We start from the raw sequence: 16250 nt of genomic DNA, 5'->3' as shown, positions 1-16250 counted from the left end.
CAGGGCAGAGATGGAGCGGCTGTCTGCTGACTTTGAACAGCCAGACACAAGAGCTATTAAAAGAGCTCGACACAGAGCTATCTAGCTGCGGAAGGCATTGAAAGACCATTTTAACAGGAAGTCTCAGTAATGTATTTAGTTGTACTATGCTTTATCTGACCCTAATGGTTTGAGGCCTGTTAGGTAATGGAACGGAGATTGCTATAGATGTGTGAATGTATCATGGTTAATGCACTGATTAATGCAGTAACAAGTAATTGGTTGTTTTCAAAACTTCAAAACACTTGTTAACATATCATTGAATACTAGGCCTGAAAGGGACCTCAAGAGTTCATCGAGTCCAGTCCCTAAATTATGCTAATAGAATTTTATTCTGTAACAGAAATCAGTACAAAAAGTGCAATTTTAAAACAAATGAATGAACAAATAAACTAACAAATTAGAACTTTACTGGGTTTGGTGAGGATGAACTCACAAATGCCTTGGAGGCAGGGGGTTTTGTTTCTATTTTATAGATATGGTAACTGAGTCACAAAGAGATTTAGGCTTCAGCCTTGCAAAGATTTACATTTATATAACTTTACACACTGTAAAATCAAGGGAAGGGCAGGGCTTTATGATTAAAGCGCATTCTTGAAATCAATGGGACTATTTGTGGTACATAAATTTAAGCATGTGCTTGTATCTTCGCACGCTCAGGGTCTAAGTGATTTGTCCAAGGTCACAAAGAGTAGCAGCAGCAGAACCAGGAATAGAGCCTGAGCCTCTTGATCTTGGTTATAAGTGTCCCTTTCTTTTTTCATAAGTGGAAATATTATGATCTCCTGCAGCAACATTCATGTGAGGCAATGGTTGACTAATTCCAATGTAACAGAAATATCTTTATTGTCAATCCCATTGCATCATTTGATACTTTGGTTTATGTTCTTTTCCAGGTCTGAGGCCTGAACTTGCTCCAACTGAAATCAGTGACAAAGCTCCCATTGTCTTGAAGGGGAGCAGGCCACAAACTAAGGCTGTTACAACACCTCGTTGCAATGTTTCATTGCGTTCAGTACACTTTTTTCCTGTGTGAATCTGGAATCTTTGAAGTGGAAGGCCCATACGTGAACTGTAGATTTTCTGAAAGGGAGTTTAACCCAACACTTCTCTTCTGCATCATTACAATGGCTGCAGAATGCAACCCAGGGCAAGGAAACCAGGGAACCAATGGGCAGGTGCCTACACCTAGCACAACCCATGGTAGGTTGAGATTTCTAGTCGCTGGTACACTAAGGGCTGGTCTACCATACAAAGATAGGTTGACCCAGCTACTCTGCTCATGCCCTTCAGAGACATAGTTACGCCTGCCTAAGTCATAGTGTAGACCATGGTAGGTTACTAGAATAATTCTTCCATTGACCTAAGTGCTTCCTCTTGGAGAGGTAGTTTAAATGCAGTGAGAGAAGAACCCATTTGTAGCTAGAGGCAGAAGGGCAGCCACACCACTGAAGAGTTCCTCCTGCAGACATAGCTCCCTGTTACGCTGTTCTAGTAATGCCACCGCCCCCAGGGGCGTTGAGCCGTGGTCAATGTGCGTAGGTCAATGTGGCACAAGCATAGAAACTGTATTACACCATAAGGGCACGTCTACGCTACACGGAAGATTGACGCTGCCACGGTCGATCTTCCGGGGTTTGATTTAGCGGGTGTAGTATAGACCCACTAAATCAAACTCAAAGGACACCCCCATTGGCACCAGTACTTCAGCTTCTCATGAGGAGTAAGAGAAGAGATAAATAACTTGTGCAGTAAGAATATATATGTCACGTGGTAAATATACTATATTAAAACAAAGCATACTAGAAATGTATATACTAGAAGATGTACCTGGCATTGCATATATATATATATATATAATGTCAAGAGGTAAATTTCTTGTGCAGTAAGAATGAAGAAAAATGCAGAGGCCACCTTAACAGTCTTAGATGATGAATGTTTTTATCAAGCAGGGAATTAGTTAATTAGATCAGACCTGTTGGGCAAATTAAATGACCCTTATCCATTGTGAAACTGTGTCCATTTAAAGGCTGGATTCACTATGAAATGAGAAAAGTTGGGCATAACTGTCATGCACTGACCTTGTGTCACTCACTGAGGCTGTAATAAAAGCCCTCGTCTCCCGCCTTTAAAGTATTTATGAACCTATAACGGAGGCAGGAATTTCTTCCCAGAAAGAATTGCATCAGCTTAGTATTTTCCTGACAGCTGTAAATACTAAGCAATCATCTAATCTAATCTGACCCCATCAGTGTTTTCCAAGTTTTATCACTGTCCCAGGTAGTAAATACCAACAGAATTCCACAGCAAAGCCAACAAGTTCAAGGGGAAACCAGTCCATGAGGAAATACAAAGGAAGAAATTCAAGAACTAGTGCACAGGCTTCCAAACTTCCTGTGCTACATCTTATTACAGAAATTATCTCGAGCTCACCTTCCCTCCCACCCCTAAGGAGGATCTAGCTTCCCATGTAAACGCTTGTTGTAGTTGCCACACAGATGTTTGAAAACAAGCTACCCACAATGCCCCCTTTTTCCTCTTCATTGTGCGTCCCTTCCTGTTCTGTTCCTCTCATGTCACTTGCTCTACAGACATGTGGTCCCTAGCGCTTCCACCAGTCTCCTCTTAAGGTCGGGGGGAGGACCATGCAGACCCTACCCAACCCTCAGCGCTCTCTGGAGTGTGGCTCTCTGGTGGCAATTTAACGGGCCCAGGGCTCTGGATGCTTTGGCCCCTCTGTGGACCTGCTTGAGGTACATTCCCCATCCACAGATCCCTCTAAGGTGGCGTGACTGGCTTGCCCCCAAATATACCCAAGCATCCTGACCTGAAAACCCCCATAAGCTATTTCAGAAGAGGAGAATGGTTCACCCATGTGTGGCAAGCCAAATTCCATCTGGAGTCACTGCATGCAGCCTTCTCCAAACCCCACTGTACCTATTGTTCTGTGTACCCAACTGTAACATCTAGAGCCTTTGACTGAGAACAGGGCCCCGTTATGCTGGGCACTGGAGAGATACCACCAAGCAGACAGTGCCTGCCCTGAAGAGCTGAAAGTTTAAATAGTTGAGACAAAGGATAATAGGGGGGAAGTATTATTATTCCCACTGTACAGAACACAAATGAAGGTACAGAGATCCTCAAAGATATAAGTGCATAAGTCCCCTTGAAGCCAAAGGGGGGTAGGCACCAAAATACCTTTCAAGAACTAGCCCAGAGAAATTAAGTGATTTACTCATGGTCATTCAGGATATCTGTGGCAGAGAGGGATTAGAATAATAGAATACTAGGACTGGAAAGGACCTCGAGAGGTCATCGAACCCAGTCCCCTGCCCTCATGGCAGGACCCAGTACTGTCTAGACCATCCCTTGTAGATATTTATCTAACCTACTCTTAAATATCTCCAGTGATGGAGATTCCACAACCTCCCTAGGCAATTTATTCCAGTGTTTAACCACCCTGACAGTTGGGAACTTTTTCCTAATGTCCAACCTAAACCTCCCTTGCTGCAGTTTAAGCCCATTGCTTCTTGCTCTATCCTCAGAGGACAAGAACAATAATTTTTCTCCCTCCTCCTTGTGACACCCTTAGGCCCAGCTCTCCTGATTCACAACCCAGTGCCTTAACCACAAGGCCATTCCTTGTCTCGGGAGAAGACCAGTGCTGCCACTGGTGGTTTTATCACAAGTCTCACAGTAGCTGGTGTTTTACTTAAGGCCTCAGGAGACCAGCCAGGAGGCTAGGAGCTCCGCGTCCATTTTAAAACAGAAGTTGGTTTTTCAGAAAGAAGCTTCAAAACGGTGACCGGGGAGAGAGTAAAAGGGTCAAAACCCACAAGGCAAAGCAAGAGACCCACAAATCATTTTTCTGAATCTTGGGGTTGTTGAACATTTGGGGTCGGCAAGGCTGGGAGCTTCATGTCTGCCTGTGGAAAGCCCCGTGAAGCACTAAAAAGGAAAATCACTCTATCAATGTGGCCTCACCCTTAATTAGTATTGTGTATGAGTAAAACTATTCTCATTAGTATAGGCGCAATGGTGTTTGGGGTGCAATCCAGACCAGTGAGGGGTGGTGTCACCTCCCACCCTGTAACCCTCGATGCCTGACAATGCCTTGCTACTTAACTCTCTGCCTCGGAGGACACACACAGTCAGCCACAAGATTGCAGGCCACAACCTGAGCGTCTGTGTAGAGGTATAGCCCTAGGCTGGCCCCTTTGACCCCAGCAGCCTGCCAGCACCACACCAGCTCCTGGGTCTCTGCCAGTTGTAGTTACTACTTTCAGAATGAGCCCAACTCATGCCAGTCCTGATTTCCCCCCCAAACCATGTGCTCTGCAAGGCACAACCCCTCTCCTGGACAGGTTAGAGGAATAAATCAACTTTATTGTTGTTCTGAAGGTCCAAAAGCAGATTGCTGCTTATTAAATTCACTAAGGTAAATACACTCTTCCTTTTAAACACAGCACTGAGCTGGTTTATAGTGAAAAGAATACTTATTTATTCACATAATCCAGGGTGATGCCAAGCAAAAGGAATAGAGTTAGAAAAGGTTAAAGCACATACAGGTGAAAACATCCACCTAAACGTCTCTCACGTAACCTGGAAAGCGATGGCCATTTGTTAAGATATTTTTCTCACCTAGATTCCGTTCCCCTTAGCTGAAGGACCCATCTTCCTCAATTTGCAAGACTTCAGGTCTCTTCAGGTCCAGTGACAGGTGCCAAAGATGGCTTCCCATCTTTGATTCTTTGTTCCCAGAGGCAGGGTGACCTCATGCGGTTCTTTCTTCTGGTGGGCTTCCCACCACTCTGTATGTGAATAGCCCACCCATTGTTTTGTTTCTACCATGCTTCATTTACAGGAAATAGCTGCCAAGTTTTGTCCTGTCTTGGAGGAAACCTGTTTCTCCTCATTTGGCCACCGACTTTAAAGCATTTCCACGTAGAATGTTAATACAGACATATTGCAACAATATTAATCAGCAGGCTGTCATTAGCTCTTAGAGAAGCCCTCAGTCTATGTGTTTTTATAATACACTAATAATGTAGACCACCAGTTGATTCAGTAGCTTACCACTTGAGGTCCAGCTCACTGACTTAACAAGACCAGAAATCAGATCTGCTAAGGGTAAACCCTCAAAGTAAAGTCTGTTCACACTGTGAGAAAGGCAACATGGAGTCTGGTGGTAAAGAAAGCTCCCTGCTCTTGCTTCCCCTGTTCGTTTGCTGAACAGCAAGTTGTTTTGTTTCCTGCCATCTCCTCCCACTGCCGTCTTGGTGGTTCTGTTTACTGCAGATCAGTGTTCCTGGTACACTGTGTGCTTGTGGGACCACTCAGGAGAGTGTCAAATGCAGCCCATCTGATTAGCAGAGCTCACACAGCTAGTTTATTGTTCCTACCGGGAGGCCATTGTGCTAAGTGCTTCGCCCCAAAGAGCTTACAATCTAAATATCAGACAAGAGTCGAGAGAGATGGGAGCACAAAGAAGCAATGAGACCATTGGAACCTCTCCCAGTAAATTTGCAAAATGTTGGGCAAAAATCCAACCCCTTTGCTGCTTTAATGGAAAACATGGACTTTTTGTTAGTGTCATTCTGTGACATGAAGCACCCCTCTAGTCGCACCTTATTCACTATTGTAATAATTGTTGTACAAAACATGCCTAGCGAAGTATCATTTGAAAACTCATAGCTCACTGATCATGATTACTCTTGTCTGGTGTACGTATGTGGTAGGTAGGAAGAGTTAGGGATATATGTTGGAATCATGACTAAAGAGCATAAAGCAAGTATATTGGGGGAGTTGTTAAATGGATCTATCCAAAACAAAGGAAAACAAGTAATTTACATATTAATGTAAATATGTAAATATCTGGGAGAAAGCCGACAGGTGCGGAGGAACACATGGATCAGACAGAGACATCTCTTAGGGGACGGTCTATTAATAGACATGCTCTATGTTCTAGTCAGGAGGAGAGGATGGAAGTATGGGTCAGATCATATGAGACACAATCAAATGAAAAGGAGTCTAACACATCAGGAAATGGCAGATAAATAGTGACAAATTATTAAAGTGCTTATACAAAAATGCTAAGAGTCTAAATAATAAAAGGGGTGAACTCGAGTGCCTAGTTTTAAAGGAGGATATTGATATAATAGGCATCACAGAAACTTGGTAGAATGAGCAAAAGCGACGAGGAGTCCTGTGGCACCTTATAGACTAACTGAAGTGTAGGAGCATAAGCTTTCGTGGGCAAAGACCCACTTCGTCAGATGCATGCATCTGACGAAGTGGGTCTTTGCCCACGAAAGCTTATGCTCCTACACTTCAGTTAGTCTATAAGGTGCCACAGGACTCCTCGTCGCTTTTGCAGATTCAGACTAACACGGCTACCCCTCTGATACTTGGTAGAATGAGGACAATCATGGGACACAGTCATACCAGGGTACAAAATATATCAGAAGGACAGAACAGGTTATGCTGGCGGGGAAAGAAAATGTAGAATCAAAAGAAGTAAACATCTTAAATGAGCCAAAATGTTCCATAAAATCTCTATGGATAGTAATTCCATGCTTCAGTAATAAGAATATAGCAGTAGGGATATATTATCGACCACCTGATCAGGAGAGTGATAGTGACTATGAAATGCTAAGGGAGATTAGAGAGGCTATCAAATTTAAAAAACTCAATAATAGTGGGGGAGTTCAACTATCCCCATGTTAACTGGGTACACGTCACCTCAGGACAGGATTCAGAGATAAAATTTGTTGCTACCTTAAATGAGTGCTTCTTGGAGCAGCTGGTTCTGGAACCCACAAGAGGAGAGGGTATTCTTGATTTAGTCCTAAGTGGAGCACAGGATCTGGTTCAAGAAGTAAATATAACTGGGCCGCTTGGAAATAGTGACCATAATGTAATAACATTTAACATCCCTGTGGTGGGAAAAACACCTCAGCAGCCCAACATTGTGGCATTTAATTTCAGAAAGAGGAACTACACAAAAATGAGGAAGTTAGTTAAACAGAAATTAAAAGGTACAGTGACAAAAGTAAAGCTGCATGGAAACTTTTCAAAGACACCATAAAAGAGGCCCAACTTAAATGTATACCCCAAATTAAAAAGTGCCACTGTGGCTTAACCACCAGGTAAAAGAAGCAGACACAGATAAAAAGACATATTTTTAAAAATGGAAGTCAAATCCTAGTGAGGAAAATAGAAAGGAGCATAAACATTGCACATTATGTGTACAAATATAAAATAAGAAAAGCCAAAAAGGAGTTTGAAGAACAGCTAGCCAAAAACTCAAAAAGTAATAGCAAAATGTTTTTTAAGTACATTAGAAAGAGGAAGCCGGCTAAACAACCAGTGTGGCTCTTGGATGATTGAGATGCTAAAGGAGCACTCAAAGATCATAAAGTCATTGCAGAGAAGTTAAATGAATTCTTTGCTTCAGTTGTCACGGCTGAGGATATTGGGGAGTTTCCCAAACCTGAGCCATTATTTTTAGGTGACAAATCTGAGGAATTGTCCCAGATTGAGGTGACATTAGAGGAGGTTTTGGAACAAATTAATAAACTTAACAGTAACAAGTCACTGGGACCAGACGGCATTCACCCAAGAGTTCTGAAAGAACTCAAATGGGAAATTGCAGAACTATTAACTGTGGTTTATAATCTATCCTTTAAATCAGCTTCCGTACCTAATGACTGGAAGATAGCTAACTTGATGATGCTAATATTTAAAAAGGGCGCTAGAGGTGATCCTGGCAATTACAGACTGTTAAGTCTAACATCAGTACCGGGAAAATTAGTTGAAACTATAGTAAAGAATAAAATTGTCAGACACATAGATGAACATAATTTGTTGGGGGAAAGTCAGCATGGTTTCTGTAAAGAGAAATCATGCCTTACTAATCTTCTAGAGTTCTTTGAGGGGGTCAACGAACATGTGGACAAGGGGGATCCAGTGGATATAGTATACTTAGATTTCCAGAAAACCTTTGTCAAGGTCTCTCACCAAAGGTGCTTAAGTAAAGTAAGTTGTCATGGGATAAGAGGGAAGGTCCTTTCATGGACTGATAACTGGTTAAAAGAGAGGAAACAAAGGGTAGGAATAAATGGTAAATTTTCTGAGTGGAGAGAGGTAACTAGTGGGGTCCCCCAAGAGTCTGTCCTGGGACCCATCCTATTCAACTTGTTTAACCCCATCTAGAGGAAGGGGTAAACAGTGAAGTGGCAAAATTTGCAGATGATACCAAACTGCTCAAGATCGTTAAGACCAAAGCAGACTGTGAAGAACTTCAAAAAGATCTCATCAATCTACGTGATTGGGCAACAAAATGGCAAATTAAATTAAATTTGATAAATGTAAAGTAATGCACATTGGAAAAAATAATCCCAACTATATATACGATATGATAGGGAGTAATTTGGCTACAATTACTCAAGAGAGATATCTTGGAGTCATTGTAGATAGTTCTCTGAAAACATCCACTCAATGTGCAGTGGCAGTCAAAAAAGCAAATAGAATGTTAGGAATCATTAAAAAAAGGGATAGAGAATAAGACAGAAAATATCTTATTGCCTTTATATAAAATCATGGTACGCCTATATCTTGATTACTGCGTACAGATGTGGTCACCTCATCTAAAAAATATATTGGCATTGGAAAAGGTTCAGAAAAGGTCAACAAAAATGATTAGGGGTTTGGAATGGATCCCATAGGATGAGAGATTAAAAAGACTTGGACTTTTCAACTTAAAAAAGAGGAGACTGAGGGGGACTATGATAGAGGTCTATAAAATCATGAGTGGTGTGAAGAAAGTGAATAAGGAAAAGTTATTTTCTTGTTCTACAGTATAAGAACGAGGGCTCACCAAATGAAATTAATAGGCAGCAGCTTTAAAAGAAACAAAAGGAAGTTTTTCTTCACTCAGCGTAAAGCCAACTTTCCAGAGGATGTGGTGAAGCCTGGGACTTTAACAGGGTTCAAAAAAGAGCTGGATAGATTCATGGAGGTTAGGTCCATCAATGGCTGCTAGCCAGGATGGGTAGGAATGGTGTCCCTAGCCTCTGTTTTCTCAGGAAGTGGAAGACAGGGAGGGGCGGGGGAGATAGAATCATGTGAGGATTACCTGTTGTGTTCCCTTCCTCTGGGGCATCTGGTATTGGTCACTGTCAGCAGACAGGATACTGAGCTAGATGGACCATTGGTCTGACCCAGTATGGCCATTCTTATGTTCTTACACATGCAGCAATATTCCCTCTAATCATTTTCATGCATGTGCAGAATAATATTTTATGTTCACTGAGGTGTTATTCCATTAAACAGAAGTTAGGAACATCATCCCTGCCCATCCTGGCTAACAGCCTCCAATGGACCTAACCTCCATGAATTTAGTTCTTTTTTAATTCCTTTTAGTGTCTTGGATCACAGCATCCTCTTGCAAAGAAGGAAAGTCTCCCAGAAGGGCCTCTGTTTCCAAAGATATACCACCCTTGATGACAAACAAACAACTTCACACAATAACAAAGAGGGTTGGTGGCAGTGTCATAGAATCATAGAACACTAGAACTGGAAGATACCTCGAGAGGTCATCAAGTCCAGTCCCCTGCCCTAATGGCAGGACCAAGCATTAGCTACATAATACCTGATAGATGTTTGCCTAATCTGCTCTTAAATGTCTCCAGCGATGGAGATTCCACAACCTCCCTAGGCAATTTATTCCAGTGTTTAATCACTCTGCTAGAGGCCAAGGAGAACAATTTTTCTCTCTCCTCTTTGTAACACCCTTTTAGGTATTTGAAAGCTGCTATCATGTTCCCTCTCGGTCTTCTATTTTCTAAACTAAATAAACCCAATTCTTTCAGTCTCCCCTCAGGGGTCAAGTCTTCTAGACCTTTAATCATTTTTGTTGCTCTTCTCTGTACCACCTCCAATTTCTCCATATCTTTCTTGAAATGTGGTGCCCAGTACTCCACAGTACTCTAATTGAGGTCTATACAGTGCAGAGCAGTATAGAATAATTATTTCTTGTGTCTTTCTTGCAACACTCCTGTTAATGTATCCTAGAATCATATTTGCTTTTTTTGCACCAGTGTCAGAGTCTTGACTCATATTTAACTTGTGGTCCACTATGACCCCTAGATCCCTTTCTGCCATGCTCCTTCCTAGATAGTCGATTCCCATTCTGTATGTGTGACATGGATTGCTCCTTCCTAAGTGGAGTGCTTTGAATTTGTCCTTATTAAACTTCAACCTGTTTACCTCAGACCGTTTGTCCAGATAATTTTGAATTATGACCCTATCCTCCAAAGCAGTTGCAACCCCTCCCAGCTTTGTTTCATCTACAAACTTTATAAGCGCACTCTCTATGCCATCATCTAAATAGTTGATAAAGATATTGAAAAGAACCAGTCCCAGAACTGATCCCTGTGGAACCCCAGTTTTTATGCATTTCCAGCATGACTGTGAATCATTAATAACTACCCTCTGAGAATGATTTTCCAGCCAGTTATGCAACACCCAGTAGTAGCCCCATTTAGGTTGTATTTCCCTAATTTATTTATAAGAAAGTCATGCAAGACCATATCAAATGCCTTACTAAAGTCTAGGTATACTACATCCACCATGTCTCCCTTATTCACAATACTTGATTTCATTTCAAAGAAAGCTATCAGATTAGTTTGACATGAATTGTTCTTTTCAAATCTACGCTGGCTGCTACCTATCACGTTATTATCAGGAGAAGGCATTCCTTAGAGAAGTTCCCAGCCTAGCAGAGAGAGCCACTGAAGAACAATTATTGTCATCTCCTCTGTAGGAATTCACCAGCTTTCCTGGAATTATTTGACCTCTTTATTGTTTTAATTGCTCATTCTCCAGAAGCTGCAAGAAAGCTATTTCACGTCAAACCTAGAGCTAATGTCAGACAAGATATCGTGAGTGTGGAGGATCTGCATGCTCTAGGAAAGTACGCTCCAGTTACTATTTATAGCTTTTGTTGAACTTTCATCTATTTCACAGGCTGTTTTAATGGAGCAAACATTTAATCTCTCTGGGTAAAGAGCAGCTTCATAGGTGAGTGGCAGTAGGAAGACCTTTTGCCTTCAACTCAATTAGTTAATGGGCTAAGAAAAACATTGCCTCGATCAGAAAGTAGTCAAATAAGCACATTTCCTCCTGAAAAAGTCAGACTAATCTTGCGATGCAGCTTTGTCACATCCTACCTGACCTATTTTTAATGATGTAACCTCCTTCCCCTCTGGATGCACTTTTTAGAAGTTTCCCTGTAAACTAACATGTAGGCTTCATGTAGCCAAGTGTTTCTAATGTCACCTCTTGTTTGAGTCCAGGAGATTCACCATCACCAAAGCAAAGCCCATGGGAACACAGTCCCTTGTAGGTTGAGGACCACAGGTGTCTCGCGCTAAGTCCATATTGTGCATGTTTAGCATGCTCCTTGTCCCAGAACATTAAGGCCAGGGCTTGGATTTGGTTGTATGCCAAAGGGAATTCCTTGGAATTCAACTGAAATTGGTCACTTACCTCCCACAGACAACTCTGAAATATCCCCACCCAGATTATGAATGCCTTACTCCCATTGGTGAATTATTTGCACAAAAGCTCCTCCCAATCCTGTTTGTGGGAGCAAGGGGTTTAAAACCTGATCCTAAATAACTAGCACTCACAACAGCCTTCTAAGGTGTTTGACACATTTTTCAAAGGGTAAACTGAGGCGTAGAAAAGTGAATTCACCAAGTATGCGTAGTGAGGCCCAGGCAGTATGGGGAATTGGTACCCAAGAGTTCTGAGTCACTGCCTCTTCCTGTAGGGCCTGGACTCCAAGTCCTTTCTAACTGCCTACTCTGTGCTGAAGGGAATCCAATCACCAACGCAGCCTCTGCCTTGCTAATTGAGTGAGAGGGCTGCCCCAAGAGAGGCGTGGGCATTGCCTAACATAGATTAGAGTTGGAAGAGTCCTCAGGAGGCCATCGAGTCCGGCCTTCAGCTCAAATCCGGGCAAACCCCAACTAAATTATCCCAGCCAGGACTTTGTCAAGTGTCATCTTAAAAACTCTAAGGGTGGAGATTCCACCCTCTCCCTAGGGAAACCCGTTCCCAGGCCTGCCAACGTTGGGGTGGGCAAAGGGGGCAACTGCCCCAGGGCCTGATTCTTCTGGGGGTATGAAGCAGGACCAACCCCCCACACCTATCCTAAGGGCCCAGCAAGGCTGTTGGGACAGTTTTTCCTTAATCCAACCTAGACCTCCCCCACTACCACTTGAGCCCATTGCTCCTCGTTCTGCCATCTGCCACCCCTGAGAACAGCCTCTCTCCATCCTCTTTGGAACCCCCGTCTGGGAGTTGGAGGCTGCTCTCAAAACCCCCCTCACTCTTCTTTTCTGCAGACTAAACAAGCCCAAATCCGTCAGAACTGGGCTTATTTAGTAGGTGGCAGCAATAGGCCTTTATCTTCCCTTGTACATTTGTTGGGTAATTATCAGCTCTCTCTTCCCTCCCGGTAATAGAAAAATGTTCTATAACTTACCATGCTAGCATCAGCCAAACAACTTTAGCTAGAACGGCTGATGAAAGGGACCCCATTCTAGTGGGAAGCGCTAGCCTGACAGCCCTGAGAACTGAAGTCCTTTTTATTCACACTTTGCACAGCAGGCCTTGAAACCGTGTCCAGAGGCAGCTGGAACGTCTCACTTCCTCCGTGATGCTGAACAAAACCCCTTTTCAGGGCATCATCTTCCTCATATGTGAAGTGGGGAAGGCACTACCCTAGCTCACGGCAATGTTTCGAGACTCAGCTGGGCTTGTCTACATGGCATCACAGCAGGGCAGCATGTCGACAAGCCCTAAATTAACAAGTGGGACAATACTATTTCCTGCACATGGATCTGGCAATATTCCTCCCACTTGGGCTGTAGACGCCACTCTGGGGACGGAATCCTGGCCCACTACAGTCTATGGGAGTTTTGCCATGGACGTCAGGGGTCCAGAATTTCACACTCAGGAGTCAAGAGGGTAAGTCAGTCCTTGGACTCTCGTAGCCACCAAAGGTGCCAGCTGGTGTCCTTTGTGAGGGTGGTGTTTGTGACGGGCACACTGAGGATTATGTCACGCGGCACAAGCCCTTTACTCACGGAGAGTCTTCGAGTCCTGGCTTGTCTGGAGATAGCAATGCTCCCTCCCTCTCCACACCCCAATAATAGGTTTGCGTTAGATGGCCTGGTCTGGGCCACTTCAGCCCTAACAGTCTGTAAATCCGCTCAACAGCTTCACTGACTTCAGCAGTGAGATACCAGGGAAGGGCACATACTGGCCTGCGGGCCAGAGCCAATCCATCAGGGTACCCACTGCTATAGTTACCTGCATGGCCACCAGTTCCGATGATCGCAGCGCTGTAGATTGCTGTTCCTGTCCAATGGGAGCTAAGGGAAGAAGTGTCCAGATCCACAGCACTTCCCTCCACTCCCATTGGCCAGGAACAGCGATCTGCAGCCAATGGGAGCAGCGATCACTGGTACTTGTGCCCATGCGGGTAAACATAGCCACTCCTCGCCAGGAACCAAGCCAGGCAGATCACCGTCATGTTAGTGCCCACCCCTGCGCTACAGCCATTTACACCAGGTGAGGAACTGGACCCAGGAGTTTTCAATGTCAGAAATCAGTTTATGTCTCAGTTAATTTCCCCTCGCTGCTGTATATCAAAGAGCTTGCCAGTGAGGACAACTCTGCGGACTAACATCAGCTGAAGATCTGGCCTTGTGTCTTTAGCGTTAATTATGTAGTTCAAGAGATTGGCCTCACTGAAGGTATCTTAACACGTTAGGGGGATTAGTCATGAGTTGCGTTAATATTCCCCTGAGTGCATCACAACCGTGCAGTGACCACACACTTACAGTTGCTCCTAATTAACACACCGCTCCAAACGAGCATCATTCTGCCACCACATTTGGAATCTCTTCCGTTGTGAGATCACCCGTTTCCTCTGGTCATCCTGGCCAATTAGCCCCAAAATATCAAAAATGAAACAAACCTAGAGGGACTGACTGATAATATCACCTCTCTTTTCCCATCACATTCACTGACAGCCATACATCTCACACTGAAATGCACCCTCTCCACAGGACAAAAGCAGATTCACTTGGGTACTTCATACCATGCTGCCTTCTAGTGGCTGATCTCCAATGATCTAGCACAGAGGTTTTCAACCTATGGTCCACAGGCAGACCCCTGGGAACCACAGACCATGTCTAAGATTTTCAAAGGGGTCAGCACCTCCTTTCCACTTTCTTAGGGGTTTGCAAAAGTAAAAAAGGTTGAAATCCACTGATCTGGCCAATAGCCTAGTAATGACAAACGAGGCAGGAGTCTGGAAGAAGAGCAGTAGGTGATCACATAATGCAGGGAGCTGAATTATGGTCACACTGGCCTCCTAAATTCTGACATCTAACTTTTGAGAGCTTCAGTTTGCAACCTTGATATTCCTTTAATGTAGCTGTGTGGCATGTAACATTACTAGCATTTTCCTGTTGCAGGAATAGAAGGTCCCAGGATCTGTTTCCCAAAGCCCGCTGAAGTCAGAGGGATGCTATCGATTGATTTAGTGTGCACTGAATCCGGCTGTGTGCGCGTGTCATTTACCTCACCGTAATCGTCTATAGATACGCACTCGCTGCAGTTGATGGCACTTTCAGGGAATGCCCAAGGGAATTAGGCACCCAACTCACCTTGGCTTTGAGACACCCTGCCAGATGTTCCTAACGTCGCCTCTTGTTTGAGTCCAGGAGATTCTCTCACGTGAAATCTCATTCTGAGTAGAGTACAAAAAAAAGTTTCAAATCAATGAAATGTCAGGCTCATGGTACAAAACCCAGGCTAACTTCCCGTGTGCAGAGGGGGAAAGAGTCACTAGGAAATCCGGTGTCTTGGGAATTCCCTGGGACAGAGATGAAGTGTCTGATTCATCCAGCAATAAAGGATGCAAAATCCTGAAATGACAGACAGTCAGGACCCCAAGCTCCTCCCTGGGGGAAGCTGCCATCTGGGGCAGGTGTCTTTCCGGCTGTTAGAGGCTTTGTTCACTGCTGTTTTCTCTCACCTCATTCTGATACTGCAGATTCCTAGTTCTTTGGTTACTCAAACGCTGTGTACTGGGTTACCTTTCCAAGAACATTTTAGCTGGGGCGTGGAGTGCTACACAGCGCTGTTCCAGAGATCCCCAGGCTGGGGAGCTGAAGGGGGCACCCAGGAACGTTCGAGGTGGCATGGCTGGGACCCAGGCCAGCCCCCATGGGGGGCAGGGTGGGAGCACCACCCTGCTCTGCTCCTATCCCCCATGCTGGTTGCCAATCCTGCACCCAGGACTCTGTGCCTGCCGGCCCCATCCCCCAGGCTGCCAGTCCTGCCCCCACTCACTCAGCGTCTGCCCCCACCTGCAGCCCCAGCCTCAGCCCCCTTGCCCTTGTCCATGTCCCCCTCCCAGAGCCGTGGCCCCACTCCCTGCTCTAGGCTATGCATGGATGTGGGGCATGGACAGGGCTAAGTGGGGAGCCTGAGGTAAAAAGTTCGGAGACCACTGAATTCATCCATGTCTCCAGATACATCTCCACGGCTTGCTCCCTACAGAGGCATGGAGGGTACATGCACTGCCCGCCCGCCTTAGCATGGGTATAAATAGCAGAAGAGACAGTGGTGAGCAAAGACATGCCTGAACCCTGTGGGTACGTACCACAGACAGCATTGTAGGGCCCCTGGTGCCAGCTGCCTTCCCAGTCTGCCTGCCCCCACCAGAGCCTGTCACTGCCACATGGCGCCACGCACTGCAGTGCCAACACCGCCTGCCTTTCAACAGGGCCTGTAGCTAGGCACGGCCCGAACCCCGGCACGTGGGGTATCGTGCAGTCATAGCCTCCTGCTAGCTAATGATAAGATATGCTTGAAATGGGAAGGTAAAATATCCCAAAGTGCAACCCCCCCCCCCGCAACAAACAACGGTGGTTTTTATTACACCTCAGCGGCCCTCTCTCCCTGCACTAATTCACTGGGCGGAAGGGGCGGGACGTAACTAATGCAGGTTTGGCACTTGTTACAGAACGCGGGACCTTCCCTGCTTTAAGCTTTTCCACGAAAATTAAAGCTCGTCAGTGTTTTTCTTCCTGCTGCCACATTCCAACCAATATGAGAACACGGAC

General features: G+C 44.7%; 1 long non-coding RNA gene across 2 annotated transcripts in view; it reads right to left on the bottom strand.

Annotated features, from left to right (window-relative positions):
* Nucleotides 1-14872, bottom strand: part of LOC112546175 (uncharacterized) — a 49497-nt gene extending 34625 nt beyond the window's left edge. For both annotated transcript variants that reach the window (XR_003089811.2, XR_003089814.2), the window contains exon 1: nucleotides 14787-14872. This is a non-coding gene — a long non-coding RNA (uncharacterized LOC112546175). The remainder of the gene's footprint in view (nucleotides 1-14786) is intronic.
* Between the last annotated feature and the right edge of the window lie 1378 nt (nucleotides 14873-16250).

This window comes from Pelodiscus sinensis, chromosome 5 (genome assembly GCF_049634645.1).
Source record: "Pelodiscus sinensis isolate JC-2024 chromosome 5, ASM4963464v1, whole genome shotgun sequence".
NCBI classification, from domain to species: domain Eukaryota; kingdom Metazoa; phylum Chordata; order Testudines; family Trionychidae; genus Pelodiscus; species Pelodiscus sinensis.
The sequence above is the reverse complement of the archived record's forward strand: the minus strand, read 5'-3'. Positions and strand labels throughout refer to the sequence as shown.